Raw genomic sequence first — 21,313 nt, 5'->3', positions numbered from 1 at the left:
TACGTTGACAGATATATGCATTTATACATCCTACATAAAACTGTCTGTGTAAGAACAGAAAAGGGCCTTTCTGTGGCCTTCCACAATTTATGAGAAGCACCTGGTAATTAAACTCCGCGATATTAGCTCCTCTGATCCAAACAGCCCCTCTGTTCACACTGCAAGACAAGCTAAGCTATCCTCCTCCCTGAATTACTTACAGCTCAGGGATAATTCGCACCAAGGAGTCTCTAATTAGTAGGAAGTTCTCCCCCCTTCAAGCAGGCCTCTTTTGAACTCTTGATAACTTTTGCTCTGAGACTGTTTTACAGGCTTTGGAAAAATACTGATAAGACACCTCGCTAGGGTATCTGCTGGACTGTCTACTGAAGAACTAACAAACTGTAATCAGACAACAAGGGGTCCAAACTGCCTGTTACTACTTCAGCCAATTAAGCAAACAGAGGGTTGAATCCTATATGAGCACTTATCCCAATCCTGCCGGCAGCGTGGGAGAGTAGCAGGTCAGCCACAGACATCTCTGCCCACCATAAGCCAGCTGCTGATATTGGGTAGAAGGACACAGATCACATGGAGAAGTAGGAATTACAGGCATAGCAATGTGAGCACGAGATAATCATTACAGGTTATAAGTCATGTGGGCTGAGGGGGGTGTCACAGAGGGCAGGCGCCTGTGGGTGCCCCAGGTGCCCCGGGACCAGGTTGCAGGTAATGGGGACTGGGGATTGTAAAGAGCAGGTGTCTCCGGGACTAGACTGTCTCCACCCTGAGGTTGTAAATCTTTCCATATGACAGGCAGGTCTCGGGACAGGAGGATGGACTGCCTTCTGATGTGAGCTCCCATGTCCCAGGGCGTGCAACTCCCAGCCAGGTGAGAATGTGCTCTCTAACTGAGGAGGAATATAGGGGCAACCTGCTCACTGCCCCTTCCTTAGGCAATAGTCTGTTTTCCTGGTACTCCCAGTCTGCAGGGGCCACGGGCCGGGAATTCGGCAGCTTGGCTGGAGCGGGGGTGGCTGGTGCCACCCAGGTCTCTTTTGGTTCGGACCCTGTGATGTTTCTGGGGCATAAAGATGGTCAGTCGTCCTAAGGAACAAGGCCCTCAGTGCTGTTGGCAGGGGTATATGAGTAAACAGTCGCCCCACATGTCAGAAACCAGCCAGCCAGCAGCTTATGTTGCCAGATGTCTGTATATATACACCCTACACCTAGCCTCTTCATAAGGAGAGAAAACAAATCCCGAGGCACCCCAGGGCCTGTTGGGGTGGCATAAGCCAATTCTGAGTCAAGAAAAGTTTCCTAAAATTCAAACCCTGGGGAGGTTGTCAAACTTATTTGACCAAAAGATTACATATCATCCTTATTATTATGAAACAGTATTAGATTATTCATTCAAAGTGACAAAAGGGTATGAAACACAAACATAGGCTAGCAAAACTTCAGTTCCCACAATTAACATGGCCTTTTTAAAGTAATCAAGTACCTGATTAATATAACACAAAAGGTAATTATTTCAATAATTTATAGAACCTTTGCTTCCTGGGCAAAAACAGGAAAGGCTTTTTCCCTTTTAACAAACTAGAAAAGACGAAACAAATTCTTCATTCGCTTACTTTAGATTCATTTATCTAATTAAATTTATTATTCAGATTACCAATAATTTCCTTTTAAGATTTCTCTTCAGAACCTTCCATAACTGGAGAACCAAGATGGCGGCATAGGTTAACGCCAGAGTTTGCTGCCTTGAACAACTACTTCAAAAGTGAAACTAAAAAACAGAACGGACATCACCCAGAACCACAGGAACGCTGGCTGAGTGGAAGTCCTACAACTAGGAGGAAAGAGAAACGCATACGGACACTCAGAGGAGGCGCAGTGCTGAAGTCAAATTCTGAGGTGCGGAGTGCGCGGAGCGGACTGGCGGCGGAGGACGCGGTTGGCGTTTTCAATCGGGAGGGAGTCGCAGACTCTGAGCGCCAGATACAGGCGAGTGTTTAGGGACCCAGACTCAAACGGGAGAAGCGGGACTGTCTGGCTTCGGTCAGAGCGAGTGCAGCTTTCTCTCCGAGCTTTGCAGCGGGTGCTGGGACTCAGAGAGGCAGAGCCCCTGGGGACAGGACTGAGAGCCGCCATAACTGCTCTCTCCGGCCCACCCTGTTGATCCTGTGCGACCCGCCCCGCCCAAGCCCTGCACACAGGCATTTGCCGGATAGCCTCAGGCAAAGGCTAGATTAGCACCTCCCTAGAGGACAGAAGTTCTCTCACTGCTGACACAGCTGATTCTCATAGCCACCTGGCCTGGAGGTCAAACCCTCCCTGGTATTAGCTACAACAATCAAGGTTTAACTATAAGACTGTGCACAAAGACCACTAGGGGGTGCACCAAGGAAGCATAACAAAATGTGGAGACAAAGAAACAGGACAAAATTGTCAATGGAAGATATAGAGTTCAGAACCACACTTTTAAGGTCTCTCAAGAACTGTTTAGAAGCCGCCGATAAACTTAATGAGATCTACAAGAAAACTAATGAGACCCTCGATGCTATATTGGGGAATCAACTAGAAATTAAGCATACACGGACTGAAATAACGAATATTATACAGACTCCCGACAGCAGACCAGAGGAGCGCAAGAATCAAGTCAATGATTTGAAATGCGAGGAAGCAAAAAACACCCAACCGGAAAAGCAAAATGAAAAAAGAATCCAAAAATGCGAGGATAGTGTAAGGAGCCTCTGGGACAGCTTCAAGTGTACCAACATCAGAATTATAGGGGTGCCAGAAGACGAGAGAGAGCAAGATATTGAAAACCTATTTGAAGAAATAATGACAGAAAACTTCCCCCACCTGGTGAAAGAAATGGACTTACAGGTCCAAGAAGCGCGAAGAACCCCAAACAAAAGGAATCCAAAGAGGACCACACCAAGACACATCATAATTAAAATGCCAAGAGCAAAAGATAAAGAGAGAATCTTAAAAACAGCAAGAGAAAGAAACTCAGTTACCTACAAGGGAATACCCATACGACTGTCAGCGGATTTCTCAACAGAAACTTTGCAGGCCAGAAGGGAGTGGCAAGAAATATTCAAAGTGATGAATGCCAAGAACCTACAACCAAGATTACTTTATCCAGCAAAGCTATCATTCAGAATTGAAGGTCAGATAAAGAGCTTCACAGATAAGGAAAAGCTAAAGGAGTTCATCACCACCAAACCAGGATTATATGAAATGCTGAAAGGTATCCTTTAAGAAGAGGAAGAGGAAGAAAAAGGTAAAGATACAAATTATGAACAACAAATATGCATCTATCAACAAGTGAATCTAAGAATCAAGTGAATAAATAATCTGATGAACAGAATGAACTGGTGATCATAATAGAATCAGGGACATAGAAAGGGAATGGACTGACTATTCTTGTGGGGGAAAGGGGTGTGGGAGATGCGGGAAGAGACTGGACAAAAATCGTGCACCTATGGATGAGGACAGTGGGTGGGGAGTGAGGGCAGAGGGTGGGTCGGGAACTGGGAGGAGGGGAGTTATGGGGGGGGGGGGGAAGAGGAACAAATGTAATAATCTGAACAATAAAGATTTAATTTAAAAAAAAAAGAATTACACAAGATAATGTAATCAGTGCATAGGCCAACTAGCCATTTAATAAATGTTAGTCTTTCTTTCTTCAATATAGCTATTCAAACTAGTACATAGTGTGGGCCCAGCATTTTCATAATGCTATCATCAATAGCTGGAAATAAACCCCAACTTAAAGAATATATGGCATGCAGTTCTCTTAGGAGGATAGTATACCAAGTACATACCTCCTTCAAGTCTTCGCTCAAATGTCACTTTTAAGGCCTATCCTGACAACCATGTTTAAAACTACACCAATGCACCACTCCTAATCCCTTTACCTTGCTCCTCCTTTTCTTTTTTTCTTTTTTTTATCACTTATTGCTAGGGTGATGTAGAATTGTTATTATATCTTTTATTGTCTTGATAGAAAAAAAAAAAAAAAAAAAAAAAGAACCTTCCATAACTTTCAGAAAGCTTTCTACAACATTACAAACCTTTTTACCCATTCAGAAATAACCAGCTTTAAAACTCACTTTTTCCTTCAAAATGCATCTCCATGCCTTATGCCTTCTATTACCAAAACTATACAATTTCTTTCCAATTGGTTAGCATTCTTAACTGTTAGAAAACTTAATTTCTAGATGACCACTAAAAAGTAAGCAGTTAGCATTCTTTAGATTGGCAAATACATGAACACTTTTGAGAGATGTATTTCTAATAAAAACATTCACTAACAATTTCAGGTGTATTTTCTAGCTTTTCTGTAATAAAAGGTCAAAAGTAGGCAAACTCGGATTAATTAATATTTCAGTATCCATTTCAAAATACCTAGATATTTAATAATTTCTATTTAAACCAGCAGGACTCCAAGTTTTAAATTACCAGGACTTTACTATTTTTTTCTTTACACTGTGGGAGCGCCCCTGCCCGAGGGCCCCTCTGCAGCTCAGGCCCTTCCAGGAGAAAAACTTGGGGGATTAGGAGGATTATTTCCCATAATTGTCTTTCTGAGTGGACTGCAACCACATGAACTCTCGCATATAAGAAGAGATCTTATGCTATTTCAGAACAGACACAGAAACCACCCCTAAAGTCAATAGATGAGTACTCGCAAAAGGAGGGACGGGGCATTAGCCTTAGAACTTACCTCACTCTAACCCGGCACAGGCAATGCTCTGCAGGTCTGAGTGGCGCAAAGCCCAACAGCAGAGACAGAGGATTCCCTGTGCTCATAAGACAACGAAGAGTCCCTAAAGGATAAGAAAGCAAGCAAAGGACAGCCTTAACCAACATTACATTACAGACAGACAAGACTCCCACGAGCTAAGTATTTGGGGCAGCTGATGCCTTGAGAGGGAGAACAGGAAGAACTCTCCGCAGCTGCTGGGAAGCTCCTGCAATCTCTGCCTGGGGTCAGCCTGCCACAAGCAGCTGGGGCCCCAGCAGAGTGGGATGGGCCCCATCTTTAAACCAAACAACAAAGAGACACAAAACAACAATCAACAGAGACAGTCTTATACTAGGTGTACCCGTTAATAATGTGGATTTTTTCAATAGATGGAGTTACACATAGTTGATATATATGCTATTTTGTTGTATTGGCAACAAGCTTTAAAACTTCATGTCAAATTTGCTGAAGGTGTTAATATCATAGATATTTTTACGCTTAAAATGTCGAATTTCGTGCCAAAAAAGGAGCATTGGCGGGAAGTTTTAATTCATTACTTTATTTTGAAGAAAAAGTTATCGTATACTTCGGGAAACTTATGGTGAAAAATGCTCCATCTCAAGATACTTGTGAACGCTGGTTTAAACGCTTAAAAGTGATGATTTCAATGTGAAAGACAAAGAACGTCCAGGTCAACGGAAAAAGTTTGAAGACCAACAATTACAAGCATTATTGGGTGAAGATGTGTGTCAAACTCAAAAACAACTTGCAGAAAGATTAAACGTTGCTCAGCAAATAATTTCCGCTCGTTTACAGGCAATGGGAAAGATTTTAAAGGGAGGAAAATGGGTGCCACATCAACTGAACGAAAGACAAATGGAAAACCGAAAAGTCATCAGTAAAATGTTGCTTCAACGGCACAAAAGAAAGCCTTTTTTTTTGCATTGAATTGTGACTGGCGATGAAAAGTGGATTTATTTTGAGAGTCCCAAACGCATAAAATCATGGGTTGATCCAGGTCAACCATCAACATCGACTGCAAGGCCAAATCGCTTTGGAAAGAAGACAATGCTCTGCGTTTGGTGGGATCAGGAAGGTGTGGTGTACTATGAGCTTCTAAAACCAGGCGAAACCGTTAATACTGATCGCTACTGACAACAAATAATCAATGTAAACCACGCTTTGATTGTAAAATGACCAGAATGGGCCAGAAGACACGGCAAAGTAATTTTGCTTCATGATGATGCACCATCACACACTTCAAAACCAGTTAAAGACACGTTAAAAGATCTTGCCTGGGAAGTATGAACCTACCCGCTGTATTCACCAGACCTTGCTCCCTCAGATGACCACTTGTTCTGATCAATGGCACATGCGCTTTCTGAGCAGCACTTCAAAATGTACAAAGAAGTGGAAAATTAGGTCTCTGAATGGTTTGCCTCAAAACAAGAAAAGTTCTATTGGGACGGTATCCACCAATTACTTGACAGATGGGGGAAATGTGTAGCTAGCGACGCACATTACTTTGAATAAGGCACTTTTGATGGTTCTCTTGAAATTATCGTGTTCTTTTTGATTACAAAATCCGCATTATTAACCGCTACACCTAGTATATGATATTTACAGGCGCGCACAACCCACAGACAGGAGCTTCACACCATGCTCCCTGTCTGTGCAGCACAGACACCTCAGAATGCCCTGCGTTTAAAACACCACTGAAGCAGAGCAATGTCTCCCGTCCCAGAGTGGACCAGGCTAAGGCTGAGACCAGGCAAGGACCGCAGGAGGTGCCTTGCCACCCAGAGCTGAGCAGGCTCACCCCGTAAATGCATGCCTTACACAGCGCATGCTTCCTTACAAGGAAGCCCAGGTGAGAGCAGCCACTGCTTCTCGTGCCACATGCACACACTGGATTCCTCCTGTCGCACAGAAATGTTTGGTTCCATTTACATCTCAGGTGAGATGACGGGGATTGCTGAGGCTGTAGCTGGGACTCAAAACAGGCAAGTTCCTGGCAGAGCTGCAAATAGAAGAGTTCAGCCCTACCCGGTTTGGGTCAGTGGATAGAGCATCGTCGGCCTGTGTACTGAAGGGCCCCAGGTTCGAGGGCACATCCCCAGTAGGGAGTGTGCAGGAGGCAGTCGATGTTTCTCTCTCATCGGTGTTTCTAACTCTCTATCCCTCTCCCTTCCTCTCTGTAAAAAATCAATAAAATATATTTTAAAAAACACAGAGTTCAGGCCTCAGCCTGGGAACCCCAAGTCCAGGCAGCAAGCGGGATCCCTGGTACTCACTCCAGAGGAGTACCTCCCTTGCGTCCCACCAGAGTCACCAAATTATGTAACTGGACAACCAAGGGTCTGGGCTGCCTGTCACTACCTGAGCCAATTCAGCAGAGACAGGTCGAACCATATGTTCCCCAATTAATTATATTAGTTTTGCTAATGTTTATAGTCCTTTTACCAAGTTTTTAAGGAAAATTTATAAAGTAAGCATTGCCGCAATTTCAAATGAATTAAAGGAAACACCCTCACAGTCCCAGCAACTGCCTGCCTCTCAAAGCAGAGCAGCCCGCTTTCTCAGTTCACCCGCCTCCCAAGGAGCAACTATCCACGTTAACCCTTTCTTTGCTACAAAATTGCAGGCAATTGTTTGCAGAATGGCAAACCCATAAGGGTCCTGCCACTATCGGGATATCGGGAGCAGAGCTCATTACCACCTAAAGCACAGCATGTTATCTCTGAGGAAAGTGGTACATAGGGAGACTGTTAAAGGAGTTGTTCAGGTCTGTTAAGTGCCAAGAACTTTGGGGATGCATTTTATCCAGCGGACAGCCTCAGACATCAAAAGAAAGCTACATAAACTAGCCTTAGGACCCCAGACCCCACTGAGCAACTGGCAGAAATAAATTTCCGTGTTTTGCTTTGTTTTTTTTTTAATTAAATCTTTATTGTTGAAAGAACTACATATATCCCCCCTTTCCCCTTTGACCCCCTCCAGGCCTTCACCACCCTATTGTTTGTGTCCATGGGTTATGCATATATGCATACAAGTTCTTTGACCTCTTCCCACCCACCCATCCTCCCCCACCTTCCCTCTGAGATTCCACACTCTGTTCTATGTCTCTGAATCCACTCCATTCATTGTGCCACACTCAGCATGGCAGGCCATGGGTGAACCTGAGGGAGTGGGGGACGGTAAAGGATTAGAAAAGACAGACAAGAGAATAAAGCTGGGGCTAGGTGGGATGCTGCCCTCTCTGATGGAGAGACAGCACCATAGCCTGCAAGCTGAGTCTTTATTTTATAGCCAGATTCCACGAGGCAAAGTAAGGGCGTGGTCAAGATGTTTACAATGTTCTTGTGGGTTTCGAATCTACTCAGTTACATGCACCTGATCAAGCTTTGTTTCCTTGCTGCACCTCCCGCAGCCCATATCACTTAGCAACGTGGGACCACAGGTTCGGACCATAGGTCAAGCTTACAACTATAGCTTTTGGCTATAATTGTGCTGGGAAGGCTTTGCCCTCCAAGCTAGGACTTGCATGTGGCTTTGCCATGAGAGGACCATGCCCTCTCACTAGTCCGAAGCTTGAACCTGTCCAAACACTGTAGCCACTCTCCACAATTCGTCATTTTATCTTGTTCATTAGATTCCACATATGAGTGAGATCATGTGATACTTGTCTTTGACTGACTTATTTCACATAGCATAATACTCTCCAAGTCCCTCCTTGCTGTCTCAAAGGATAAGAGATTCTTCTTTTTTACTGCTGCATAGTATTCCATGGTATAAGTGAACCACAACTTTTGTATACACTCATCTACTGATGGGCACTTGGGCTGTTCCCAGATCTTAGCTATTGTAAATTGTGCTACTATGAACATAGGGGTGCATACATTCTTTCTGATTGGTGTTTCGGGTTTCATAGGATATAGTCCTAGAAGTGGGATCACTGGGCCAAATGGCAGTTCCATATTTAATTTTTTGAGGAAACTCCATACTGTTTTCCATAACGGCCACACCAGTCTGCATTCCCACCAGCAGTGCACTAGGGTTCCCTTTTCTCCACATCCTCGCCAGCACTTGTCATTTGTTGATTTGTTGATGGTAGTCATTCTAACAGGTGTGAGGTGGTACTTCATTGTTGTTTTAATTTGCATCTCTCTGATGTTCAGTGACTGAGCATTTTTTCATGTTTCTTGCCCATCTATATGGCAGCTTTGCAAAAGTGTCTTTTTAGGTCCTTTGCCCATTTTTAAAATTGGATTGTTTGTCTTCCTTTTGTTAAGTTGTATGAGTTCCCTATAAATTTTGGAGATTAAACCCTTATCAGATGTAACATTGGCACATATGTTCTCCAATGCTATGGGCTCTCTTTTCATTTTGTTGATGGTTTCTTTTGCTGTGCAGAAGCTCTTTATTTTGATGTAGTCCCGTTTGTTTATTTTCTCCTTAGTTTCTATTGTCCAAGAAGATGTATCCATAAACATACTGCTAGGAGAGATGTCTAAGGTTGTGTCTATGGTTTCTTCTAGGATTTTATGGTTTCATGACTTATATTTAAGTCTTTCACCCATTTTGAGTTTATTTTTATGTATGGTGTAAGTTAGTGGTCTAGTTTCTTTCTTTCTTTTTTTTTTTTTTTTTTTTTTTTTTTTTTTTGCATGAATCTGTCCAGTTTTCCCAACTCCATTTATTGAAGAGACTGTCTTGACTCCATTGTATGCTCTTGTCTCCTTTGTCAAATATTAATTGAGCATAATGGCTTGGGTTGATTTCTGGATTCTCTGTTCTGTTCCATTGATCTTGATGCCTGTTATTGTGCCAGTACCAGGCTGTTTTGATTACGGTGGCTTTGTAGGATAACTTGAAACCTGGTATTGTAATTCCTCCAATTTTGTTCTTTCCCAAGATTGCTGTGGTTATTCAGGGTCTTTTATGGTTCCATATAAATTTTTGGAGAGTTTGTTCTACATCTGTGAAATATGCTGTTAGTTTGCTTTGGGTAGTACAGACATTTAATAGATTGCTTTGGGTAGTATGGACATTTTAATGAGATTAGTTCTACCAATTCATGAACACTATATATTCTTCCACTTGTGTATATCTTCCTCTATCTCTTTTTCTTTTTAACGTCCTGTAGTTTTCCGAGTACAGGTTTTTTACCTCCTTGGTTAAGTTTATTTCTAAGTATCTTAATTCTTTTGTTTCAATGGTAAATGGGATTGCTTTTTTAGATTCTCTTTCTGAGAGTTCATTATTGGTGTATAAAAATGCCATAGATTCCTAGGTATTAATTTTCTATCCTTTTACATTGCCAAATTCATTTATTAAATCTAGTAGTTTTTTGGAGTTTTTAGGGTTTTCTATGCATAATATCATGTCATCTGCAAATGAGATTTTTACTTCCTCTTTCCAATTTGGATGCCTTTTATTTCTTCTTCTTGTCTGATCACTATGGCTAGCTCTTCTAGTACTATGTCAAACAAGCATGGTGACAGTGGGCATCCCTTATTCCTGTTCTTGGGGGAAATGGTTTTAGTTTTTGCCCATTGAGTATGATGTTCTCTGTAGGTTTGTCATATAAGGCTTTTATTATGTTGAGGTATGATCCCTCTATTCCCACTTTGCTGAGAGTTTTTATCAAAAAGGGTACTGGATTTTATCAAATGCTTTTTGTGCATCAATTGATATGATCATGTGATTTTTGTCTTGCAATCTGTTTATGTGCTATATCACATTTATTGATTTGTGAATATTGTACCAGCCTTGCATCTGGGAATAAACCCCACTTGGTCATGGCATATGGTCTTTTTAATATATTGCTGGATCTGATTTCCTAAAATTTTGTTGAGGATTTTAGCATCTATGTTTATCAGAGATATTGGCCTGTAATTCTCTTTCTTTGTAGTGTTTTTATCTGGTTTTAAGATCAGGGTAATGCTGACCTCATTGAAAGAGCTTGGAAGTGTTCCTTCCTCTTGAATTTGTTGGAATACTTTGAGGAGGATAAGTGTTAATTCTTCTTTGAATGTTTGGAAAAACTCCCCTGTGAAGCCTCCCAGACCCAGACTTTTGTTTGCTGGCAGTTTTTTTTATTACTGCTTCAATTTTATCAGTAGTTATTGGCCTATTCAGGTTTTGGGATTCTTGTTGATTGAGTTTTAGAAGCTTGTATTTTCTAAGAATATGTCCATTTCATCAAGGTTGTCCAGTTGGTTAGAATAGAATTGTTCATAGTATTTTCTTACAATCCTTTTTATGTGTGTGGTGTCAGTTGTTCCTTCACCTCTTTCATTTTTGATTTTGTTTATTTGGGTCCTCTCTCTTTGTTTCTTCGTGAGTCTGGCTAGAAGCTCATCAATTTTGTTTATCCTTTCAAAAAGCCAGCTCTTGGTTTTATTGATCTTTTGTGTTTTGTCTCAATGTCATTTATTTCCACTCTGATCTTTATTATTTCCTTCCTACTTACTCTGGGCTCTCTTGTTGCTCTCTTTTTAATTCTTTAAGTTGCAGGGTTAGATAACTTATTACAACTTTTTCTTCTTTTTTGAGGTAGGCCTATAATGCCATGAACTTCCCTCTCAGGATTGCTTTCACTGTGTCCCATAGATTTTAGATTGTTGTGTTTTCATTGTTATTTGTTTCCAGGATTTTAACACATTGTATGTGGGAAACGTATTTATACGTTTTACATTGACTGTAGTAGTAGAGCGCGGGACACGTATTAATATGTTTTTTATAGACTAGCGATAGAATGCGGGTAACGTATAAATACATAAACTAAAGTTATCATAATTTTACTGAACGTTGCCATTTGCGCAAAAAATTAGCAAAAATGGCCCGCGCTACCAGTTAGCGCGCGATAAAAACTACCTGCAAACAATGTGTTAAAAAATTTCTTCTTTGATCTCTTTGGTAACCCACTCATTGTTACTTAGCCTCCATGTGTTTGATTGTTGTTGTTTTTTTAAATTAAATCTTTATTGTTCAGATTATTACATTTGTTCCTCTTTTTTCCCCCCATAACTCCCCTCCTCCCAGTTCCCGCCCCACCCTCCGCCCTCACTCCCCACCCACTGTCCTCATCCATAGGTGCACCATTTTTGTCCAGTCTCTTCCCGCATCTCCCACACCCCTTTCCCCCCCAAGAATAGTCAGTCCATTCCCTTTCTATGTCCCTGATTCTATTATGATCACCAGATTATTTATTCACTTGATTCTTAGATTCACTTGTTGATAGATGAATGTTTGTTGTTCATAATTTGTATCTTTACCTTTTTCTTCTTCTTCCTCTTCTTAAAGGATACCTTTCAGCATTTCATATAATCCTGGTTTGGTGGTGATGAACTCCTTTAGCTTTTCCTTATCTGTGAAGCTCTTTATCTGACCTTCAGTTCTGAATGATAGCTTTGCTGGATAAAGTGATCTTGGTTGTATTCTTGGTATTCATCACTTTGAATATTTCTTGCCACTCCCTCCTGGCCTGCAAAGTTTCTGTTGAGAAATCAGCTGACAGTCGTATGGGTATTCCCTTGTAGGTAACTGGGTTTCTTTCTCTTGCTGCTTTTAAGATTCTCTCTTTGTCTTTTGCTCTTGGCATTTTAATTATGATGTGTCTTGGTGTTCCTTTTGTTTGGGGTTCTCTGCGCTTCCTGGATCTGTAAGTCTATTTCTTTCACCAGGTGGGGGAAGTTTTCTGTCATTATTTCTTCAAATAGGTTTTCAATAGCTTGCTCTCTCTCATCTTCTGGCACCCCTATAATTCGGATGTGGGTATGCTTGAAGCTGTCCCAGAGGCTCCTTACACTATCTTCGTATTTTCGGATTCTTTTTTCATTTTGCTTTTCTGGTTGGGTGTTTTTTGCTTCTTCGCATTTCAAATCTTTGCCTTGATTCTTGCGCTCCTCTGGTCTGCTGTTGGGAGTCTGTATAGTATTCATTATTTCAGTCCGTGTATGCTTAATTTCTAGTTGGTTCTTTATCATAACATCGAGGGTCTCATTAGATTTCTTGAGGATCTCACTACATTTATCGGCAGCTTCTAGACAGTTCTTAAGAGACCTTAAAAGTGTGGTTCTGAACTCAATATCCTCCATTGACAGTTTTGTCCTGTTTCTTTGTCTCCGCATTTTTTATGCTTTCTTGGTGCACCCCCTCGTGGTCTTTGTGCGCAGTCTTGTTGTAGTTAAGCCTTGACTGTTGTCGGCAATACCGGGGGTGATTTGACCTCCAGGCTAACTGGCTATGAGAGTCCGCTGTATCTGCAGTGGGAGAGCTTCTGTGCTGGATCTCTAGGGTGGTGCTAATCTAGCGTTTGCCTGAGGCTATCCGGCAAATGGCTCTGCGCAGGGCTTGGGCAGGGCGGGTCCCCAGGGATCTACAGGGCGGGCTGGAGCAAGCAGTTATGGCTGCTCTCAGTTCCGTCCCTAGGGGCTCTGCCTCACAGAGTCCCAGCAACCGCTGCAAACCTCGGAGAGAAAGCTGCCTTCGAGTTCCGACCGAAGCCAGACAGTCCTGCTTCTCCCATTTGAGTCTGGGTCCCTAGAGACTCGCCCGGATCTGGAGCTCAGAGTCTGAAACTCCCTCCCGATTGAAAACGACAACCGCGCCCTCCGCCTCCAGCCCGCTCCGCGTGCACTCCGCACCTTAGTATTTCACTTCAGCACTGCGCCTCCTCTGAGTCTGGGTATGATATTCTCTTTCCTCCTAGTTGTAGAATTTCCACTCAGCCAGCCTTCCTGTGGTTCTGGATGATGTCCGTTCCGTCTTTTAGTTGTTTTTTGAACTGGTCGTTCGAGGCAGCAATCTCCGGCGTTAACCTATGCCGCCATCTTGGTTCCACCTTGATTGTTTTTTTAAATATATTTTTATTGATTTCAGAGAGAAAGGGAGAGGGAGATACAGATAGAAATATCAATGATGAGGGAGAATCATTGATCGGCTGCTTCCTGAAAGCCCTCTATGGGGATTGAGCCCGCAACCTGGGCATGTGCCCTTGGCTGGAGTTGAACTCATGACCCTTCAGTCCACAGGCAAATGATCTATCCACTGAGCCAAAACAGCTAGGGCTGTTTTTGAGTGTTTTTATTATAGCTGATTTCTCATTTCATACTTGTGATCTGAGAAGTTACTTGATATGATTTCAACTTCTTGAATTTGTAGAGACTTAGCCTGTGCCCTAACACATGGTCTATCTTTGGATGTCCAATGTGCACTTGAGAAGAATGTATATTCCAAAGCTTTGGGATGAAATGTTCTGAAGATGCCAATTAGTTCCATCTGATCTAGTGAGTCATTTAGGACTTCTGTTTCCTTGTTGATTTTTTGTCTTGAACAGTGGTCAGCAAACTCATTAGTCTACAGAGCCAAATATCAACAGTACAACAATTGAAATTTCTTTTGAGAGCCAAATTTTTTAAACTTAAACTATATAGGTAGGTACATTGTTATTAACTTAATAATTTTGGATTGAGTACTTAGTATTAACAACATGAGTTCAATACACTAATATATATATATGGAATGCCTATTATGTGTCTAAGGCTGGAGATAACATGACATCCTTCTGGAACTTACATTCTAGTGAGGAAGATCAACTTTAAATAAATAAATAGTTACATCAAATAATTGCAGTTGTCATGAGTGCTAAGGAAGGAAATAAACAGTAAGCGAGAGAAGTTATTTAGCAAGGTTAGGCATTTAAACCCCTCTAAACAGGTAAGTTTCATTTTATAATAATAAAGCCACCAGCTGAAACCGGTTTGGCTCAGTGGATAGAGCGTCGGCCTGCGGACTGAAAGGTCCCAGGTTCAATTCCGGTCAAGGGCATGTACCTGGGTTGCGGGCACATCCTCAGTAGGAGATGTACAGGAGGCAGCTGATCGATGTTTCTCTCTCATCGATGTTTCTAACTCTCTATCTCTCTCCCTTCCTCTCTGTAAAAAATCAATAAAATATATTTTAAAAAAATAAAATAAAATAAAATAAAAAATAAAATAAAGCCACCAACACAAAATAATTACAATTCTTAAATTGATGACAAAAATACCTGTAGGATTTGCAGCTGGTTGGAAAAATACAGGTAACTTTATGCTTCGAGTAGGTACTTTTGTCACCCGCACGCAGATGCAGACACGACTAGCACTAACCACTGCACAATGAGACTGCTGACTGGCTCACTCAACTCGTGCATGAATCGCTCACGCCTCCCCCGTGCTGTGTATCCCACAGCCCGCCCAACCAACACCCCCCCACTTCCAAACCACTTCTTCAAAATAGACTCGCCCAGGCCAAAAACCAACTTCTGCGCATGGGCCACGAAGTTTCAATCGCACTGTACGTGCATGCCTGCACATGGTATTTTGTGGAAGAGCCACACTCAAGGGGCCAAAGAGCCGCATGTGGCTCGCGAGCCGCGGTTTGCTGACCACTGGTCTAGAACATTTATCCAGTGATGTCAATGGGGTATTATAGTTTCCTACTATGATTGTATTGCTGTTGATCTCTCATTTGATATCCTCACTTTTTTATGTATTTGGGTGCTCCTCTATTGGGTGCATATATGTTTACAAGGGTTATATTCTCTTGTTGTATTGATCCCTTTAGTATTATGAAGTGGACTTCATTATGTCTTGTTATGGCCTTCACTTTGAAGTCTATTTTGTCAGATTTGTTTCCATTTCCATTTGCCTGGAAAATGTTTTTCATCCTTCACTTTCAGTCTGTGTGAGTCCTTTTTCTGAGGTGGGTCTCTTGTACACAGCATATACATGGATTATATTTTCTTATCCATTCAGCTACTTTATGTTTTTTTGATTGGAGCATTTAATCAATTTACATTTAAGGTTATTATTGGTAGTTACTTGCTTGTTGCCACTTAATTCTTTATGTCTGTTTTCCTCCCTCTCTCTGTTTCTTCCTCTTACAACAGTCCCTTTAGCATTTCTTGCAGTGCTGGTTTGGTGGTAATAAACTCCTTTAGCCTTTTTTGTCTGTGAAGCACCTGATTTCACCTTCAATTCTCAATGATAGCCTTGCTGGGTAGAGTAAGTCTTGGGTTCAGTCCCTTGCTTTCATTACTCTGTATACTTCATGCCACTCCCTTCTGGCATGATGTGTTTCAGTTGAGAAATCAGCTGATAGTCTAATCAGAGATCCCTTGTAGGTAACTTTCTGTCTCTCTCTTGCAGCCTTCAAGATCCTTTCTTTTTCTTTAACATTTGCCAGTTTAATTTTGATGTGTCTTGGTGTGGGTCTTTTGGGTTCATTTTGATTGGGACTCTCTGTGCTTCCTGGACTTGAGTTACTTCCCCCCACCTCCCAAGTCAGGGAAGGTTTCTGTCATTATTTCTTCAAACAGGTTTTCTATTCCTTGCTCATCTTCTCCTTCTGGCACCCCTATTATGTGAATGTTGCTTCATTTCATGTTGTCCCAAAGCTCCTCTACACTCTCCTGCTTTTTAATTGTGTTTTCCAATTACTGCTCTGATTGCGTGTTTATTTCTGCCTTGTCTTCTAATTCACTGATTCAGCCCTCAGCTTCCTCTAATCTACTGTTGAAACCTTCCAGGGTGTTCTTTATTGAAGCTATGTCAATCTTCATTTCCTCTTGATTCTTATTCATGTTGGTGTATTTCTTGTTCAGTTCCTTATAATTCTCATTGAATTGCTTGTTATTCTCAGTCAGATGTTTGGAGCATCCTTATAACCATTCCTTTGAATTCTTTTTCTGACAAATTGTTTACCTCCATTTCATTTAGTTCATTTTCTGGTGATTCCACCGTTCCTTTCTTTTGGGGATTGTTTCTTTGTCTCCCCATTTTTGTTGTCCCTTTGTTTTTGTTTTTATATATTAGATCAAACTGCTTATGCCACCCAGATTTTGTGGGGTGGTCTTATGTAGAAGGGGTTTTGTGGGACCCAGTGATGTAGTCTTTCAGATCTCCTGAACTGGGTGCTTACTCTCATTGAGATGCTTGTTATTCTCAGTCAGATGTTTGGAGCATCCTTATAACCATTCCTTTGAATTCTTTTCCTGACAAATTGTTTACCTCCATTTCATTTAGTTCATTTTCTGGTGAATCCACCATTCCTTTTCTTGGAGATTGTTTCTCTGTCTCCCCATTTTTGTTGTCCCTTTGTTTTTGTTTCTATATTTTAGATCAAACTGCTATGCCACTCAGATTTTGCAAGGTGGTCTTATGTAGGAGGGGTTTTGTGGGACTCACTGGTGTAGTCTCTCAGATCTCCTGAGCTGGGTGCTCTAGGAAAGTCACCTACTTGAGTTATTTGGGTTTTCCTGTTATAGTTTGGTCTTGAATGTTATTGTCCTGTTTGTGGATGGAGTCTCCTCTCAGGTTGTCTGACTATGTGGCTCACTCCCAACCTTGTCATGCAAGCTGTTGTGGAAGTGCTGACTGAAAAGAATGAAATACAAGACAAAATACAACACAGGAGAAACAAAACAAGAATGTACAGAAGACCCCTGTAGCACCAACAAACATGCCCAGCAGAAAGGAGAGAATTAGGAAAGGGAAAAGAGAGCAAGAATGATAGAAAAGAGGAAAGACAAAATGTGGGGAGAAAACACAACAAAATAAACAAACAAAAACCACACAAACAAAAAAAAAGGGGGAGGGGAGGAAAAGGAATATGTAGAAGCAGAGCTGGGTGTCCCACCCCTACAAAGTGGCCAGCTGGGCCCATGCTCCTCCTGATAGTTCATGATAATAGGATGTCTAATGAGAGAGAGCCTTGAGCTTTGTGGTCTGAACAGCTTGGCCTTATATGTTTGTCCTCATCCTCCTCCTATAGGTGACTGTATTCATCACACACACATGCACACACACAGCTTGTATTCCTTAGGAGTGCCTCCTGCCATCACAGGGTGCTTTTGTGGTGCACTGTCCCAAGAGAGCATATGCAGAGGGCAGTGTCAGGACTTCCTCCCAAGCTGTCCTCCCTTCTAGGCCAAGGTGCCTACAATGTGCAGGTCTTCACTCAGCCACATGGCAAGCATCACTGTGCTTGAGAAACCATGGGACACTGGCTGGATATTATGTAGAACTGTCATATCTGGCATCCTTTTCCCCTCTGGGATTTCTGTGCTTCATTCACTGGGTCCTGCACAGTCACTTCCTGCACAGATCCTGCCTATCCCTCCAAGTCTTGGATAGACCCAGCAGCTGGCATCGCAGTCCTCAGGGAGGCTCTCACTCTGGCCCACCTTGCTCTTTGGGTCCCCATCTGAGTGGCCAGGTCTCGGTCTCCTTGATTTCCTTGCTTCTGCCTCACCTCTTATGGCTCATGTCTCCTGTTAGAGCAGTGTTCTCTCTACTTCTCCTGATTTTAGGAATCCTAGAACTCAGGGTACCCCTAAAAATTATGAGAATTTCACTCCTCTAACTCAAAGATGTACTTTTCATATGTTCACTGGGAGGCAGTTACAGAAGAATGACCCTCATCCCCATTCCCTTGAGAATGAGGAATGAGAGATCTCAAGGGGAGTGGATTGGTAGGACAAGGGTCTCAAGGTCTGGGAAGTTCTTACTCAATGCCATTCTTGCTAAATGTTAAAATGTAGCACAGTCAGGTTTGACTCCCGGTATGGGAACCAAAAAAAAAATGTAGCACAGTATTTTGCAGACCAATAAACTTGACAGGAGCCTGACTTGATAAGTGTAGTCAACTGTAAAGAAGAAATCAACATGTAACTGATTAAACAGTGTGTATAATCAATGGCTTAGCCTCCCTTCTGGGAGGCAGAGCTTTGGATATGAATCCCCTGTCTCCTTTACTCGCTGCAAGTAAATAAAACTGCCTTGCAACAACTATGTTTTTGTTGTTGTTGTTCTTGTTGTTGTTATTATTTATTTAATAAAGCACCTAAGTAGCACAACTTGAATTCAGAAACAAAAATATTTCAATGTATGTCAGATACACCAAACTGTTGATGTAGCCCTAGCTGGTTTGGCTCAGTGGATAGAGTGTTGGCCTGTGGACTGAAGGGTCCCAGGTTTGATTCCAGCCAAGGGCATGTACCATAGTTGTGGGCACATCCCCAGTGGGGGGTGTGCAGGAGGCAGCTGATCGATGTTTCTTTCTCATCAATGTTTCTAACTCTCTATCCCTTTCCCTTCCTCTCTGTAAAAAATCAATAAAAAATATATATTTTTTTAAAAACTCAAAATAGAAAACAGCAAAGTCTGTTAATACATTCATAAGACTTTAAAGGAAAAAAATATATTTTTCATGCTACAGGTTTTCAATCTTCCTTGGACCGCACAAAAAACACAGTACTCACACTGCATGTTTTAACAAGAGGACCATGACATCTCATTTGGACACACAGTCAGGTTAAAAATAAGACAAAACCAACACTGAAATCATCCAGCACCAGGGGCCTCTTTAAGCCCCACTCCGGACTCACAGTGTTACCTTCTGTGCCAGCATTCCTTCTTCCTTACATACAAACACACACAAATAGATATCTAGCGGTGTGTCACTGAATTAGCACGACAACATGCTTTTAAAAAAAAAAAAGCCAACTATTTTGCTGGATGCTGGAAGGGGGAACACGATCAGGCAAAACTTAAAGTATAGTAAGTAAGGTATAATGAGATGACTGCTTCACTCACTTTACTGCAGGCCACAGGCATTGTGCTCAGCGGTTAGCATAGGAACTGAAGATGCCAAGAAACACCCCAACATTATTTATAAAAGAAAGATTGTACTAATGTCTATGAAGATGCCATGAGAAGATATTTAATTTATAAAGGTAAATGAGAAAGAAACAAAACTGTGTTATACTATAACCTCAACTATTAAAAACAAATTAACCAAAAGTAGCCCTAAAAAGTTTTGGAAATTTGAAATGTCAAGTTAGTGGTTGTGTTTAAGTAGTGTATCTACAATGATCTTTTCTTCCTTTTACTTTTTTGTCTTTTCCAAAAATTTCTCTACAGAAATTTTTTAACTATTACAAAAAAAGGAAGTCTGATAGAAGTACTGAATGAATTTAAGGGCAGCCTATAAGAAAGTATGTGTACATTATAAATCTATAAAACATTCCAGGCCACTCTCTGAATCCACTGTGTGTGCGCAGTCACTTCCTAGAGCCTGGAGGGCTCCGGCCCCTCCTCAGCCAGGTGCAGTGCGCCCAGTTCTTGCCTGAGGGAAAATGCTGAACCAAGCAGACGTGGCATGGATTTACAAAAAGAAGCAGAAATACCCACACTTGGTAGAAACCTATTCATAGTCGGGCAGTAGCTCCTCAATACCAGAGTTAAACAAGAGGACAGATACTTTCTCCTGTCTTCTGTGCAGATGTCAAGTTTCAAAAGAGCTATCATCACAGTCACTGTAAAAAGCTAATCCTGATTTAGAAACAGAAATAAAACAGCCCTGAAACAATAGTGAACAGAGAAAAGCACATTTAGAGAATTATAAAAAGTGCTTTCTAAAAAGATAATTCCCTTTAAAACATTTATTCACTGTACACACTTTAAGGTCCCCACACCATCTGCCCCCTGCAAAAAGGGGTGGGGGGAAACCCTCCAAACACTTTCTACCAAAGTATCCACTGATTTGTTCATGCAGCAAACACTGATGAAGGCTCAGAATGGGAGAGGAATTGGGGTCTCAAAGAGGAGCTAGAGTTATTCCTGCATCAAGGCAGCTCTGACTCCAATGCAGTCATTAAAAGCAGATGCCACTACTTTCTTACAGTCAAAGGCGGTGCTGCAACTCCCATCAACTTACACAAAAGTTCTTTTTTTTTAAATTAAATCTTTATTGTTCAGATTATTACATTTGTTCCTCTTTTTCCCCCCATAACTCCCCTCCTCCCAGTTCCCACCCCACCCTCCACCCTCACTCCCCACCCACTGTCCTCATCCATAGGTGCACGATTTTTGTCCAGTCTCTTCCCGCATCTCCCACATCCCTTTCACCCCCAAGAATAGTCAATACATTCCCTTTCTATGCCCCTGATTCTATTATAATCACCAGTTCATTCTGTTCATCAGATTATTTATTCACTTGATTCTTAGATTCACTTGTTGATAGATGCGTATTTGTTGTTCATAATTTGTATCTTTACCTTTTTCTTCTTCTTCCTCTTCTTAAAGGATACCTTTCAGCATTTCATATAATACTGGTTTGGTGGTGATGAACTCCTTTAGCTTTTCCTTATCTGTGAAGCTCTTTATCTGACCTTCAATTCTGAATGATAGCTTTGCTGGATAAAGTGATCTTGGTTGTAGGTTCTTGGCATTCATCACTTTGAATATTTCTTGCCACTCCCTTCTGGCCTGCAAAGTTTCTGTTGAGAAAACAGCTGACATTCGTATGGGTACTCCCTTGTAGGTAACTGACTGTCTTTCTCTTGCTGCTTTTAAGATTCTCTCTTTGTCTTTTGCTCTTGGCATTTTAATTATGATGTGTCTTGGTGTGGTCCTCTTTGGGTTCCTTTTGTTTGGGGTTCTCTGCGCTTCCTGGATCTGTAAGTCTATTTCTTTCACCAGGTGGGGGAAGTTTTCTGTCATTATTTCTTCAAATAGGTTTTCAATA

The 21,313-nt window shown here is 41.6% G+C and overlaps 1 protein-coding gene and 1 pseudogene across 1 annotated transcript in view; both read right to left on the bottom strand.

Annotated features, from left to right (window-relative positions):
* Positions 1-21,313, bottom strand: part of TRIM26 (tripartite motif containing 26) — a 100,829-nt gene that overhangs the window by 49,207 nt on the left and 30,309 nt on the right. The gene's annotated exons all lie outside the window — the stretch shown is intronic.
* Positions 1-21,313, bottom strand: part of LOC118679486 — a 52,673-nt pseudogene that overhangs the window by 4,637 nt on the left and 26,723 nt on the right.

The sequence above is a fragment of the Myotis myotis genome, unplaced genomic scaffold (assembly GCF_014108235.1).
Source record: "Myotis myotis isolate mMyoMyo1 unplaced genomic scaffold, mMyoMyo1.p scaffold_m19_p_26, whole genome shotgun sequence".
Taxonomy (NCBI): Eukaryota; Metazoa; Chordata; class Mammalia; order Chiroptera; family Vespertilionidae; genus Myotis; species Myotis myotis.
This window is presented reverse-complemented; position numbering and strand designations above follow the sequence as displayed.